The following is a 17,748-nucleotide window of genomic DNA, read 5'->3' as shown; positions in this document are numbered from 1 at the left end:
AGAGAGGATGATAAAGATAGATAATTTAAAATATCAATATACTTTTATATAATAATATACATATACATGTATGTATATATACACAAAACACGATGTAATCATATTTATATATATATATGTGTGTATTTGAATGTATGCCTGTGTGCGAGCGAGTGCGTATGAATGTGTGTGTGTGTGCGTGTGTGTGTTTGTGTTTGCGAACATATACGATTCACACACGATCTCAAACTTAAAGCATACTACACGTACAGTATACTATCCTCAGAAATACACAAACCATATACTAGACTCTACACATACATGAAATACACATACAGTCTGTCTGTTTGTCTTACTTTGCTCTCTCTCTCTCTCTCTCTCTCTCTCTCACTCCCACTCTATCTCTCTGCAACTTTATCTATTTCACGGAAACTTTTGCAGAGACAAGCGGTCGCACACTATTTAAGAGTCATCTCATCTATAAATATCCAGATTCACAGATATTAAAAACACAGACGCACTTATAAATGAAACGCATACACAAGAATACACAAATAGGAAGATATAAAGTTTTATACGAAAATATAACTGTTATCAGTTTTCAAACAATGAGACCATATTGTATAAATTATTATCCATTTCAAAATATAAAAAAAAAATTATCATATTAGTGGTTATCAATACTTTTGGGCGTTGTTGGGTTGACATACATGCATGCAAACACACACACACGCACACATATTAATATATATATATACGTATATGTATCTGTATATATATATATATCAATGGATGTATGAGTATATACACACATATATATGTATGGATAGATATATTTTTATACATAAATATATATATATAAATGCATGAGTTTATACACACACAAATATATACATATATATATATATATATATATATATATATATATATATATATATATATATATATAATATATATATATATATAAATTTATAAATATAATATGTATATATATATATATATATATATATATAAATTTATGAATATAATATGCATATATACATATATATATATATATATATATATATATATATATATAAATTTATGAATATATATGTATATATACATATATATATAAATGTATGAATATAATATGTATATACATACATATATATATACACATACATTTATATATACATATAGATAGACAGATAGATAGATAGACAGACATATAGAAAGACATACAGGCAGATAGATAGATAGATAGATAGGTAGATAGATAGACAGACAGACAGACAGACAGACAGACAGACAGACAGACAAACAGACAGACACACAGACAGAAACACATATGGATCGATAAAGTTACTGCTATTGTTGAAATAGTGGAATATATTGTTATTATTGTTTAGTTGTTGTTAATGTTGTTGTCGAGCTGAAGATTTTCGCTATAAATAATTAACTAAAGAAATGTTTCCTTCTCTGAAAGTATTTATCATTTGACTTAACAATAGTACATATCAAAGTTTCATCCATCCATAAACCATCTGACAATAGTTTCAATGAAAATAGAAACTATTTTTCCAAAGTCGCAAAAAAAAAAATATATTAGTCAGCATCAAAGACGTGCGTGTGTATTCGTGTTTACGGTTTTACATACATATATGTGAGTGTGTGTGTGTGTGTGTGTGTGCGCGTATCGATTTGTATATTGTATATATGTAGACAATATATATATATAATATATATATATATATATATATATATATATATATATATATATATATATATATATATATATATAAACATATATATATATATAGATATCTTTGGAGTTTTTTTTCCTTCCGTCAACAGTAGGGTTATTCATATAGAGTAATATATTCAATGTTGCTTAGGTTACAGAGTTAATTCTCATTTAGTTTTCGAAATTCAAACTTTTCAAAATTTTCAAACACTAAGTGTGAACAGGTTTATTGAGTAGTACAGTACCAGACTAAATATATATATATATATATATATATATATATATATATATATATATATATATATATATATCTATATATATATATATATTATATATTGTTTGATTGATTGCCATGCATCCATTTCTAAGTGTATATATTATATATATATATTCGCAATGATAGATCGCTACCCACTACACATTCTTTCTTTTCACTCCTCTTTTATTTCTGTGTTCCTTTCTACGAAAGAGCGTAGGCTCGAAAAGTTAAAGACTTTTTTTACTTTCCCAGCTTTAAATTAATACATCTGTTTGTTGTCTACACCACCTGCCTTCCTCTTTTCTTTTCTTGTGAATGTTCCCTATATATATATATATATGAAGAACATTGCTACACGTAAATGCCTCACGCTATTAGGGAGTCTTACAGTCAAAACTACCATAATAAACACATTGTGTACCGAACGCGATGGAATGCATATATATATATATATATATAATATATATATATATATATATATATTTATATATATGTATATATATATATATTTATATATACATATGGATACACACACGCACACACTCACATATATATTTATATATATGTATATGGATACACATACAAATATATATATATATTGTTCAACATCCTTCCAGGCAATCTCCGAGATGTACATGGCGTTTTCAAGGAACGTTTGAACAGGCTTCTATCTGACATACCAGATGAAACCACATCGCGGCAGGTGACGCAAAGAGCAGCTCCGTCCAACTTAATACTTCACCAAAAAAGAAATTCGGAAACAACAACGAGTAACTACAGGTGGTTCGCCAGCTTCACCTCAGCCCTGGGCTGAAACCAGTGAAAGATAAAAGATAAAATATATACATGTATGTATGTATGTATGTATGTATGTATGTATGTATGTATGTATGTATGTTGTGTGTATGTATGTATGTATGTATGTATGTATGTATGTATGTATGTGTATTAAGTCTTTATGAATTTATGTCTGTAATTTTTAAACGTATACTTGTATAAAAGATTTCATCGGTTGAACGCCGTACTCCAAACTGAATCTTATATTGTGAAACAAAGGAAATAATAGAGAAAAGACAAAAAAATATTCATATTTCAAGAATATATTTAATTTAAAGTCAATAATTTTAAGTCATTTTTTGTTGACGTAAAGCGTTCTTCTTTAGCTCCTTTCATTCAGCTATTACCGTAAACCTCTTTGTTCAGTCCCAGTCGGTTTCCCCCTTTCTGTCGTATTTGATTATCTTAATCATGGGCTTCTTTGTCTTTTCCTACCGCTTTGTTTTTATTCCAGGCTTGCGGTCTCCATTTAGGATTTTATATCTTATGTATTCTTCGCAGATTATAATTTGTTGCTATGTTTGTTTGCTACAAACATTTTACATTCGGTATTGTTAAAGAATCGGATATCTACTATTCAGGTATATATTGGGTTATTCCTTGTTTTTGTTTTCCATTCATCTTTTCATATATATATATATATTAGAACTCTTATTTAGAACTCTTTTAAACATAAGCATAACGATAACTCTGTTCAACATAAACATAACGACGTTAGAAATTTGAAAAGCTAAACGCGAAACCGGTCTTTCTTCTAAACTATGTCATTGTAAAAATAAAAATTTTAATATTCTTCAGACATATTGACTCAAATAGATATTTTTTAACCTTTAAGCCTTCTGTAGTTTTTTTCACTTTTTACTATTTTCTATATATATATATAATATATATATAATATATATATATATATATATATATATATATATATATATATATATATATATATATATATATATATATATATATAGCATGAAGTTCTTTCAAATAAAAAATTTCATCAAAAAAGTGGCAGCATGTTAGAATATCTTTAAAGGTTAAAATTTTGAACAACTTATAAACAAGGGCAAAAGAAAATTATTTCTATGCCAATATGCTGATAACAGACTTTTAAATCGTCAATTTCCACATATTATTATACCCATTATAGAAATCGAGGCACGCTAGCCAACAGAATTTTTTTTTAAAAGTTCGTTATTTCTATATTGAATCAATTTCGGTATTAATCTCATAATAAAATTTTTCTTCTTCAGTAGAAAATACGAATAGAAACATATGAAATACTTACATGCGCCCATGGAAAAAAAAGCCGAAGCAAAAGTCATGTGTACGTATAAATACCTCAGATATATCTAAATCTAAAATCCTTTGGTTAGCCTCAGCACACGTGTGAACTGTTCTCCACCACATGATGATCTCGTTGGGATTTGGACACAGAATGTAATGGATACTTGTTAAATGAAAATCTAACTTTTTCTTAATATTTTACCGATTCTAGTAAAATATTACCAAAATATATTAATAAGAATTATGGTATCGATATAAATGATTATAATGACGCTGGTGATAATGATGATCATGATGAGGATGACGACGATGACGATGACGATGACGAAGGCAACGACGACGATGATGGTGTACTTAAACTGAGAAAATTATGTGCATTTATCTTTATAAATATCTACATTCGAATCACAAAAGTCCGTCTGTTTATTACTTCAATGTTTTGATACTACCGTGCTGCCGCATGGACTATTATTAACGGTGTATATACCATATGTATACAAATATATACATACATACATACATACATACATACATAAGTGTGTGAGTTTGTGTGGGTGTGTGTACTGAATAGCTTTTGCTTCAATTATGAAACATAGCTGAAACATAATATTAAAAGGTGTAATAAAAGACCTCATAGATTTTATAATGAAATAATAACTTTACTTCACACATGAAGCTTAATATATATGTTTATTGAATAATTGCTTAATCAAAATATTAAAGAAACATAAAATTAATACATGTACATAATTCCTACCGCTTCACTGATTAAACTTAGCCAAAATATGAGATGGGTATGTTCATATCTATCTATCTCTCTATCTATCTATCTATCTATCTATCTATCTATCTATCTATCTATCTATCTATCTATCTATCTATCTATCTATCTATCTATCATACATACATACATACATACATACATACATATATATATATATACATATTTGTATATATATGTATATATATATGTATATATATATGTATGTATATATGTGTATATATATGTGTATATATATGTATGTGTATACATATACAAATATATATATATATATATAGACATATTTATATACATATATAGACATATATATATATATATATATATATACATACATATACATATATATACATACATATATATACATGTATGTATATATATATATTTGTGTGTGTGTATGTGTGTGTCTATACGTATGTGATGAGACATAATAACCTTGTACGTATAACAAAATAGAGAGAGAGAGAGAGAGATGAAGTTTCACTTCAAAGAAAATAGTAGAAAGGAAAAGTGATGAAATAACGTAATCAAAGCACTTGTGGAAACTGTTAAAAGTAGATAAAGTAGAATTAAACACAGAATTGCGAAACTGCTTATTTTAGAATAAAAACCCCCACCTTATACTTACTATAAAGAACTATGAATATCATTTCTCTTATGTAATTAAATATATGTAATTTAAAATAATTGCTTAATGAACGTTTTTGATGTCGGATATAAACAATGCCATGCTTTACTCCACTAATTAATCTTCGTAGAAATGTACATAGATATCTAAATATATCTACACAAACATACAAATACACACACGTTCATACACATACGCATATATACATAATTCATAGCAAATACATACATACACACACACACAAACTCACACACATACACACATCTATATATATAGATATATATATAATGTATATATGTCGATTATTATATTTTAAAATATGGACACATATAAGCGATATAAATTAATACATATATATACATATATATATATGTGTGCGCGTATATACACATACATAGATTATATATATATAGGTATATATATATATATATATATATATATATATATATATATATATATATATATACACAACACATACATGTATATATGACCGCGCGCGTGTATGTGTGTGTGTTTCTGCACTTAATCGTTGATATTATATGTATTACAAAGAACATTGAATTGAACATCAGTGATAAATTTACAAAGAAGACGGTAAAAGAAACATATTTATTAAAAGGTGGCTGAAAGTGGTGTCAATGGGTGTGAATTTTGCAAGTAAGCGACAGCAGATCTCCCAAATCACTGCCGGTACTATGCACACAGGAAAATTATCTTAATTAAAGTATTAGTATGCTTGCATCACCATATATATGTGTGCATATATATATATATACACACATATATTTATATTTATATATATATATATTATATATATATATATATATATATATTATATATATACATATATATTAGGAAATTTATGCATATAAAATTAGACAAATGTATTTCTGAGCATATATATATGAGTGTGTGTGTGTGTGTGTATTTTCCGTTTCCTTAAACAACAATAGTGATTGATTTAATCCGTGACCAGAGCCAAATATACATGCTGATTAATTTCAGTAATTGGAGAGAGATCATGCTTTAGGCTTTTGCAGCTATGATCAACATTTACTACTCAAATGAATCATTCTGCATTCATCCAAATAGATTTTAATCTGTAGAAAGAGCCAAATAGAAGCATCGAGTACCATTTTAAACGCCAACAAATGGCAAATGCTTCATTAGTTTGCTATTCTCAGCTAAAATTTTGAGTCTGAGTAAAACTTTGCTAAGCAAAATCTACTCTGACGTAGTTGCCATGTAAACGTTTCATGGATTGGCTTCTGATACTTCAAACGTTAAAAAGGTTTTTCCCTATTTCATTATGAATCTATATATTATTCAGTGAACAAGATATTACCTGATACATTACAAGCCGCATTGATTTGGGTATTTGTTTTTTGACCGCTTGACTTTCTCATCATGAAAGTCTAGTGCCATTTAAACTGACTCAACAAATATATAATCTTTACATGTAAACGGTATACCGCAATCTGCCTGTTATAGTTTCACTTCATCTTATTCTATACTTCTTCTTCTCACACAGCTCGTAGCCCTTTGTAAAACTCATCGCTTATCTGGTTAGAAACCCTACTAGAAAATAACTGGAATAATTTTTTACTATGAAAGAAATGAACGCAGCGTAAAACTTAGCAAAAGATTAAAATTCTAATTGTAAATTACCAAAATAATATCTTGTTCCCTCTCTTTCTATCATTGTCCGTATCCTATTGCATATGATATTATCGAAATCGGTGGAGATTATTCAAAGACTTTTGAGTGCGCTGACTGCCATTAATTCCCTTTCACGTCGCTTTATAAGTAATTTTAGCAAATGTCAACCGAAGTATCTAAAAGCTCGATGATCGCAGGAGCTTACATTGCATACCGTTACATAACGCATGTTTCAAACGTATTTTCATATTCTTGGACTGTCATACTCTCTCACAAGCACGAATATATTCAAACAGATTTGTATACGCGCATACAAATAAACGCTGCTCTCTTGCTCCTTCTCGCTTCCTCTCTCTCTCTCTCCCACATTATCTAGCCAAAAATATTCTGTAACATTTTAGCCACAGGGGCACAAACACTCAATGGAAGATGTGTGGTAGAAAACATCAAAATTATGTGAGGAATGTGGACACATTTACATACATATACATATATACATATACATACATATAGATTTAATATATATTTTTTTTTTCATATATAAATACTGATATATATGTAAATATATGACATTGAGATACGATTATATGTTGTGTTAGACATCTTTTATATATTTTATATATTTATACTGTGAAATTTGATTTAATCCTAAATCAAATTTTTCCCTGTAAGTTTGGAGTCATACACTCTACTATTATTATTATTATTATTATTATTATTATTATTATTATATTATTATTATTATTATTATCATATATATATATATATATATTATACCGTGAAAATTATTATGAAAATATTGTGAAAAAGGATGAAATAAAATTATTTAGAATAAATTTTCTCGAGTCTGGGATTAACTATAAATAACATTTGTTTTCATTGTCTTTGGAACTACTATTTCGTTGTTTGGTCTGAATGCCTTTTCTAGCTTGTAAAGCGTCACCTCTGTGTGTTTAAACCCTATAGACTCAGATATATAAATTATATATATATATATATATATATAATATATATATATATATATATTTATATGTGTGTGTGTGTGTGTGTGTGTGTTGTGTGTGTGCATGTGTATATACATATATATATAGATGTAACTTGCATTCATACCTATATCATTTATATGTATACATGTATTTGTATATGTACGCATTTATGTGTGCGTGTGTATGTATGTACCTATATACGAATGTGTGTATATTTGCATGAATATATGTATATATGTGTGTATGTATAAGTGCATATATATGTAATTGTTTGTACACGGCCTTGTCAAATTCTTCATAATCTAATACTTTTGTTTTCATTACAAATGACTACGTCTTTATGACTCACATTTTTCCCCGTATATATATATCTTCATGGTTTTCATTTTTATGGAATAAAATGTATCTCGAAAACCAGAGCCAATAATTTTGTTTTCCCTTTTACTCATGTTCTATGTTAAACTTATGCCTTTGTACATTTTTAATTTCCTTTTTTCTTTCATTTTATGCATTACTGTATCTTATTTTATTCATTCATTTATTTTTTGCAATATCACCTCTTCTCTTCATACATTGTTTCTCGTTCAAACAGAATCAATATTGTTTTGATGGCAATTTCTCCCACTGTAGGTAAGTATTTAATGAATTTACAACAATTTATGTGCACCGGGGAAAAAATGAAACAAAATGAGACAAAGAAATAATGAAAGTAAACAATACAAAAAAGAAAGAACAATAGATGAATGCATATCGATACACACACACTCACACACACATATATACGCGCATATATATATAATATTATTAGGCCTACACACACACACACATATATATATATATATATATATATATATAGACACAGTTATATATATATATATACATATATAACTAAAAGTAATTTATGTTTATGTGAATTTATATATGTGTGTGTATGTGTGTGTATTATATATATATGCATATATATGAGTCTATACACATATATATATAAAATATAAGATATAATGTATATGAATAAGTATACACACAACACACTCACACACATATATATATATGTATGAATAAATATATATAGATTAACAGACAGATATATATATACGTCATATATGCATAAATATATAGCGTATATTTATGTATATATGTATACAATATATACATAATATTAGATATATATATGTATATATATACATATATGTGTGTATATATATATATATATATATATAATATATATATATATATATCTATATATATATATATATATATATATATACGCATTATATATATAATATAGATATATATAAATATATATGTATATATATATACATATAAACATATAATACTAGCATATATGCTCCGAAATATTGGATCACATATTATAAGTAGTAAAAAAAAGAAACTGTAGTTGTATAGTTATGACAAAGCTGGAGCGAGCGAGAGAGACAAAGTTACAGCCAGAGAGAATGAGGGAGAGATAGAAAATGGATAGATATTTAGATAGAAAGAGTAAGAGGGAGGAAACGTTAGAGTAATTAAAGGAGGTGGGTATATGATTTGGCTGAGATTATGCGCAAGAGTTTTATGGGCAGCTGGAAATGAGGAACGGTTGGACCAATAAGTATCGAAATGAATATGAAAATATATGAATAAAAATATATAGTATGAAATATAATAACAAAAATGTTGTATCGGTAAACACCGTTTTATTGTCGCACATGTTACTATGATACACATAGAACGCAACCTCTGATCTCTTTGAGGTTTCATGAGAATGAGAAGAAGAGAGAAATTTAGAAGAGAAGACGAAGAGGAAGACAAACATCTGTTTTACCAAAATGATAATAATGTGATGATGATGATGATGATGATGATGATGATGATGATAACAATATTAATAAGGTCACGTGCTGTTTATCTTGATATGAGATCACAATGTCGCGCACATATGGGTTGTGATGCATGTGCCTGGTGTACATTTATCACACGGGTAGTCATGATGAGTATACTGGGCTTCGTATATTTTACCCCAGTGTCACTTTCATGGCATGCACTGCTCTATTACTCAATAATAATAATAATAATAATAATAATAATAATAATAATAATAATAATAATAATCATAATTACACATTATTAGTCACAGGGGTTCATAAATACAACGACAAAACGAATCATGTTAAATGGCATCAATACCTTTTGAGATGTATAAAAGCGTCTCGTATATATATATATGTACTTATTATTATCAGGGATTACTTTATCTGGTTGCTACTGCCTTCAAGAAGTGTGGTTCTCAAATGCATTACGTAGTTACATTTTCCACTTAATATTATTATCCGGTTATTGTCATCTAAACGCCCGCCGACTGGATGTGGTCAAACGAAGCAGTTTCCATATTAGGGAAACGCGTTATAAATTTTAAGCGGAAAGCAAATACATAAAAGCAAAAGATACCAACATATGAATGACATGTCACTACCCACGAAGCAGAAAGCGGATGCAATGTCCACACTGGCTTTCGTTGAGAAAGGTATATCCCAGTGGATCCACACATTTTCACAGTAGTTCTCAACAGTGGTTCTTAACCTTTTATCTAAATGAGTTTTCTCACGAGTCCCTTTTAATATGCTTATCATTACGCGTATATATATCATATATGATCGCTAAGTTCACAAGTTTGTTTCATTCTCTCTATTTGTTTTCTCTCATTCTTTCCTGTTGAAGAGCGTAGGCTCAAAACGTAAAAGACTTTTCTAATTTCCGATCGTCAAACTAATACATCGGCTTGTTGTTTATACACCTGTCGTCGTCTTTTGTTTTTCTGTAAATTTCAACTTTATATATATATATATATACACGCATATATAAAAAATATATATGCATCTATATATACATGCATACATACATACATACATACATACATACATATATACATATATATATATATATATATATATATATATATATATATATATATATATAATGAAATTTTGAATTTAGCTTGCAGACAACCAAGGTGTCTGCGGACCCCAAGTTGGAACCACTGGTACATCTTAATGGAAGACCTGGCTGGAATTCTTGCCACTGGGTAGGCTGCACTAAAGATACGCAACGTCTTAGGTGGTGGTGTTAAACTGGACAATGGATAAAGTATAACAACCATGTCGGGATTTGAACTCAATGCGAAGAAGTGGAATAATACCACAAGACATCGCATACGATGTTCTTTCTCTAATGCCAATACCCCGCGTTAGATTGGTAAACTATTTTATCAACCACGATGGTATGAATTACAAAGTTGACCTCAGCGTGATTGAACTTACTTCGTATAGACACCAAACAAATATCGCGAAGCACTTTAGCCATCGTTCTAACGACTCTGCCATTTCATTGAATATAAGAGAATATATTGTTTCTAAGTAACAAGGCTTCGTTTTTCGATCATAAAGCATAGCATCTTGAACAAATATTTTTTCCAAGCCTCCAGTCAATTCATGGTTTATGATTGAAATTGCATGGACGGATATTATTTAGTAATGCGTCAGATTATTTGTACCTGCCATTCAGAGGTCCAGTTTGTCACTTAGAGTTACACACATTCTCCATGGGGATTACGTTAAGGGTACAGCACACATCTCTGTGGAATACTCATCGAAATTAAATATTAATTCATTAAGGAGTTGACCTTTATAATGAGCAATTACCTGGATCACTCATCGTCGTAACCAATGAAGATCCATATTCCATTTATAATTCATTACATTTAGAGAAAATGTATTTTAATACACTGATTTCATGTAATTTTTGTAAAGAGAAAAATAGCAATTTTGGTGAAGTTATTCACCTGTGGAATGAAGAAATTGAATATTGGAGCTGAAACCTAATTAAATTGAGTTCCATTAGTTGAAATTTTAATTTAATGTCATATTAAAACGTTTACTGATATAATGAGTTTGAAGAGACATGTCCTACTTTTACAATTTTAACATTTGAAAACTGTGTATTAGTCAATATTTTTTGTTTTCTAAAATATAAATCCTTCGAAATCTGCCTTTATTCAAATGATTCTTTGAGGTATTTTAAATTCAGCTCCACCAGCTAATGAAACGCTTATCAATTATGGAGATTTGTCCCACTTACATATTGAAGACTTAGGCTGTTTGCAAATTCAATCTTTTAACCAGATTCAGAATTAAACATTGATGCTTTATTGTAAACCATGGCCCCGCTACTGCCTATCCTGTAGCGACTTCATTAGATTCAGCCATCTGTGGCTCTGTCGTATACAGTAAAACAGATCTAAGTGATATGTGGCAGACATATTTTAGAATCATGTCATTATATTTACTCTGTCGAATATGATGAGCTGACTGAATCGTTAGCTTAAAAACTGTTCTTTACGTTTTGAGTTCAAGAACCACTGAGGTCAATTTTACCTTTAATCCATTCGAGGACGATAAACTAAGACCAAGTTGAATATTGGGAACCATGTAATCGACTGATGTACACTCCTCACAATTGTTGGCCTTGTGCCGAAATCAGAAAGAATTATATTTAGTCTGCCGAAAGCTGCGAGCTAGAGCGTAGGACAAAATACGGAGTAGTGTTTCTTCTGACTTTTATCCGTTATGAGTTCGAATTCTACCGAAGTTAATTTTGCCTTTCATCCTTTCGGAGTCGATGAAATACATACCACTTGATCACCAGGATCGATGAAATCGACTAACCTTCTCCCCCAACATTCCAGAACTAGTATCCATTTTAGAAATTCTTCGTCTAAGAGAAAGTGAATGACGAGAGATGTTACAGCATGACTGAAATCTTGGGGAGTGGAAGTGGTAGGGGCAGTAGCGAAATATATTCATGTAATACAACACATACATTTAAATTGATAGGGTTTTTCTAAGGATGCGGGTAGTACTTCTCAGCACAATATTTTGGATTTCTCTGAGACATGGTTCTCCTGGGACGTTATACAGATGTTTCTGACATCTCTTTCTTATCATACCTACAGCACCCACAATAACCGAAACAGTTCTCGCTTTAAGATGCCTCATCTTTTATATTTCAATTTCATTATTATTGTTGTGCTGTTGTTGTTCTCATCATTCTTCTTCTTCTTCAACTTCTTCTTCTTTTTCTTCTTCTTCTTCTTCTTCTTCTTCTTCTTATTATTATTATTATTATTATTATTATTATTATTATTATTATTATTATTATTATTATTATTATTATTTTCTTTTTTATCGCAGGCTTTGTTGGAACTCCTCGAGTATTTCATGCACAGCGGGCTTACTACCTGCAGCCTACAGCACCATGATATTTGTTTTTTGTTTTTTTCAGCAATCTAATACTTTCCTGAATATTCTGGCCGTACCAAGGAGGCAAACCCTTTGTAACAGTTCTACTGGGCACTCTATTCCAATTTCCTTAATATTCCTCCTGATGTCTTGTGATGCTGTTCCCAAGAACCCAACAAAATTTGGCACTATCTTCACCTGCTTGATTTTCCATAGCCGGGAAATAAATATAGTAGTAGTAGTAGTAGTAGTAGTAGTAGTAGTAGTAGTAGTAGTAGTAGTAGTATATATTTGAATCTAGCTTAAATATTAACATTTCGGAAAATATGAACAGTGATATTCCTTCCGGCTCCTAACTTTCTGAGCTTAACATTCCGCTTTCATTGATTTCATCTTATATTTTTAAAACAGGCAACAGTTTGTCACTAGCGTCAATGTCATCGATGTACCCGCTCCCTCAAAAAAAAACTGATAACATAAAGGGTAAAGGCCCTATTCGGTCCTGAATAACAATGGGATTGCACCTAGAAAATTCCCTTCTGTGGCACAAGTCCCCGCAATGGTTTTTTAACGTGCAAGCGACTGAACACTCCACAGACACGCGTACACTAAACGTGACCCCGAATTTGGCAAGACTTGTCTTTTCAGCAACAGCTGAGTGCAGGACATAACGCACCGCTGGGAATAGAACACATGACCTTAGCATTGTGAGTTGAAAACCCTAGTCATTAAAACATGCGCCATCTGGCGTCGATAAATATAACGCTAATTCAGAATAATGGATCAATATAGCAGTTACATTATAGGATCAGATTTCATAAATGATCCAATCTGGCTCTTTACATTCTGATAGCAACGCCTGCAATGATATTTGGGTCAAACTGCTCTCAATAGGTGACCGTTTGCGTGGAAAACATAGGTGGCTTGAATATGGATTATAGTACTTTATGAATTATTCGTGAATGATCCGTTCGACGACCATAATATCAACGTATTCATACTTACACAAACATCTTTATTTTGAATCAGTTCAGAAGTTGTTGGCTGGTAAACGCTGGTTCGGTAAATGCTATCATTCAAGAAATTTTAATTCTTAATGTTCCGAGGATTGTGGAAGGCATACGATTAGAAAACATTCCAATGTATTGAATATAACGTCTTCAACATACGATATGGCAGTTTCATCTACTATATCTTTTGGCAATTCTCGATATATTTCCGACATCTATAAGCTTTGGGGAAATGTGCTGAATTGCTCCTTCAACACGAAGGTAGATTATACATGCTTTCCCATTATTGCCATTTTATTCTGAAACAATGAAGGTGGATGTAAGTGTGTATGTAACTTTATATGCGTCTTTTTTCTGTGCGTGTGTATGTATATTTAGAAGACAGTTCCCGTGTGAGAGAATAAGAAAGAGACACACACATACAGAGGCACAGAGATACAGTGCGTATCTTTATGTGTGACTGCGTAGAGAAATATATATATATATATGTGTATGTATGTGTACGTGTATATGTGTGTATATATATGTATATATATATATATATATATATATATATATATATATATATATATATATGTGTGTATATATATATATGTATATACATATATATATATATATAAATATATATATATATATATACATATATAAATATATATAAATATATATATACATACATATATATGCATGCATTCATATTTATTCCTATAGTTATGTATTTATGCATATGCGCATGAGTATGTGTATAGGAATACACTTGTGTATCAATCCATACACACACATATGCACACATATTTATATACATACAAATATGCTACATATATATATGCGTGTGGGCGTGTGTGTATACATGTACATATTTGTGCTTAAAATATAATACACATATAATATATATCATACTTACATATCTTATTCTTTCTCCCCCCTCTCTCTCTATCTCTATGTACATAAATACGTAGAAATGTGTCAGTGTATGAGTATCCGTAAGCGTGCGCACGCATACACACTCATACATAAAATCACAGATAGATTTATCTTGGAGATCTCGTTATCTGAGCAAGGAAAGAGTAGTTTCGCATATGTGCACATCGTTAAAGTCACCCACCAGTTCTTTGAGGTAATATAGAAGCGTGTTCTTTGTTCAGAAATCCAATAAGATGTAATAAAATTGGCTTTAGAGTGATATCGTGTCATGAGTTCCTTCCGATGAAGAACAATGGTAATCCAATAAGAGGGGGAGATTAACGACTCATTCTTTTCTTCTTTTCTCTTTCTAACTCACATTGTTTTTACTTACAATATGGCATAATTCACAGAACATTTTCGTTTATGAAGGGGTTGAAAATGATCTTTGAAGGTTAGACGTTTAGGTCGAATGCTTTTATGATATCAATGTTGCAGCTAGTTTAGTGAATACCATGCCTGCCTAGCAAACAGCCGATGCAGCACTCTACGTTGTCATCTCTGCGTTGCTTTCTGACAAATACATTTACTTAAATGTCAAAGGACCAATATATATATATATTTTGGTTATAAACAGATACTATGCTGATATATTGCATACGCAATGTTAGCTTTTGTGATTTGACTATTCTAAAACACTGGAAAGCAAGTAAAGCGAGTGAGTGGCTAGACAATTAATGCCTCTGATCATGTATAAAGACAATAGCCGATTTTGCTAATAAAACCTTGATGTTATACGAAATCTAGATACATATGTAAAAGTTGTGTTTGGTGATACTTAAAAGATACTTGTTGTATATAAAGACCAAGGAGATTATGTAAAAGAAAAACGGAATTTGTGCCTCAAACACAAATGACACACAGTGGATAAGAATGTATATCTAATATATTGAAAACATTAAGCATGGAATTGTACGTGTTAGAAACAAAATTATAACGATGATGTTTATGGAAAGCATAAATCTCAACAAACAAAAGAATTTTGTTATTTTTCAATGTTTTATAAGCTTCAAATGACAGTCTTGAATTCCGTCATGGTTCTCTAGGAGACGATATCTAGATGTTTCTAATATATATATAACAGCTACGTGGTAAAGAAATTCGTTCTGCAAGTACGTGGTTTCAGGTTCAGCCTCACTGTGCAGTGTCCCGAATAAATAAATTCCATCCGCTATAATTCCAGGCTGATAAACACTTTGTGGATGAATTTGAGGGACAGGAACTGTGTGGCATACCCATTGTATATATATATATAACGACTCGGCAAATTTCTTACGATCATTGACACACTTCATGGAATCACTTATAATTTGTCCTCCCCATCATGTAAATTTTTAAAGTATGAATAAGATATATAGATCCTTTCTACTATGGGCACAACACTTGAAGCTTTTTAAGAGAGGGGAAAGTCGACCTCAACTGGTACTTCTTTCATTGGCCCCGAAAAAATGATGAGCAAAGTCGACCTCCGTAGAATTTGAAATCAAAACGTAAAGACGGACGAAATCCTTCTAATAATGTTGTCCGTCATGCTAACGACTCTTGATTTATAAACAGTAATACTATCGTTTTTCTGTATCATATACGCTTTTTAAAATCAGAAATATTTATAGAAATTTCATAAAAATACTCAAGTAATGGTGGTAGCCACTCAATCATGGCTCTCCGTTCGAATTAATTTTACTGCGATTTTTAACCCAAAGAGATCCTCTTTAGCTGGTTAACGATGCCCAACTGCATCCCAGATATTGCTCCCCTGCTCGCATTATGAGCTGTGCATCGTTTATCAGCTAGAGGAGATGTCTTCTTGGAGTTAAAAAGTCGTAGTAAAGTTGGTTCGAACAGACAGACAGACAGACACACACACACACACACACACACACACACATACATATGTATATGTTTCTGTCTACCAAATCCACTCACAAGGCTTTGATCGGCCCGAGGCTATTGTAGAAGACACTTGCCCAAGGTGCTACGCAGTGGGGCTGAACCTGGAATTATGTGGTTGGTAAGCAAGCTACTTACCACACAGCCATTCCTACGCCTAATTCTGCACATTTAATGTTCAAAGTCGTTTCTCGTGTTTATCGACCACATGGATAGCCATATAGGCTCAGCCCTGTAGTCACTATTGACCACCTAGTCGGCCCCTATTGTGTGAATGCGCGCGAGCGTCTGTGTCTGTATATGTGTGTCTGTGTGTGTGCGTACATGTGTGCTTCCATATGTGTTTGGCTCCCCACCTCTTGCATCGCAGTGTTAGTTTATAACACTCCCGTTACAAGATATTTCGGTAAAATAGACCAATAGCATAATATACTAAAGTTTGAAACAGAACAAATACG

Source organism: Octopus sinensis, linkage group LG15 (genome assembly GCF_006345805.1).
Source record: "Octopus sinensis linkage group LG15, ASM634580v1, whole genome shotgun sequence".
In the NCBI taxonomy this organism is placed as follows: Eukaryota; Metazoa; Mollusca; class Cephalopoda; order Octopoda; family Octopodidae; genus Octopus; species Octopus sinensis.
The sequence above is the reverse complement of the archived record's forward strand: the minus strand, read 5'-3'. Positions refer to the sequence as shown.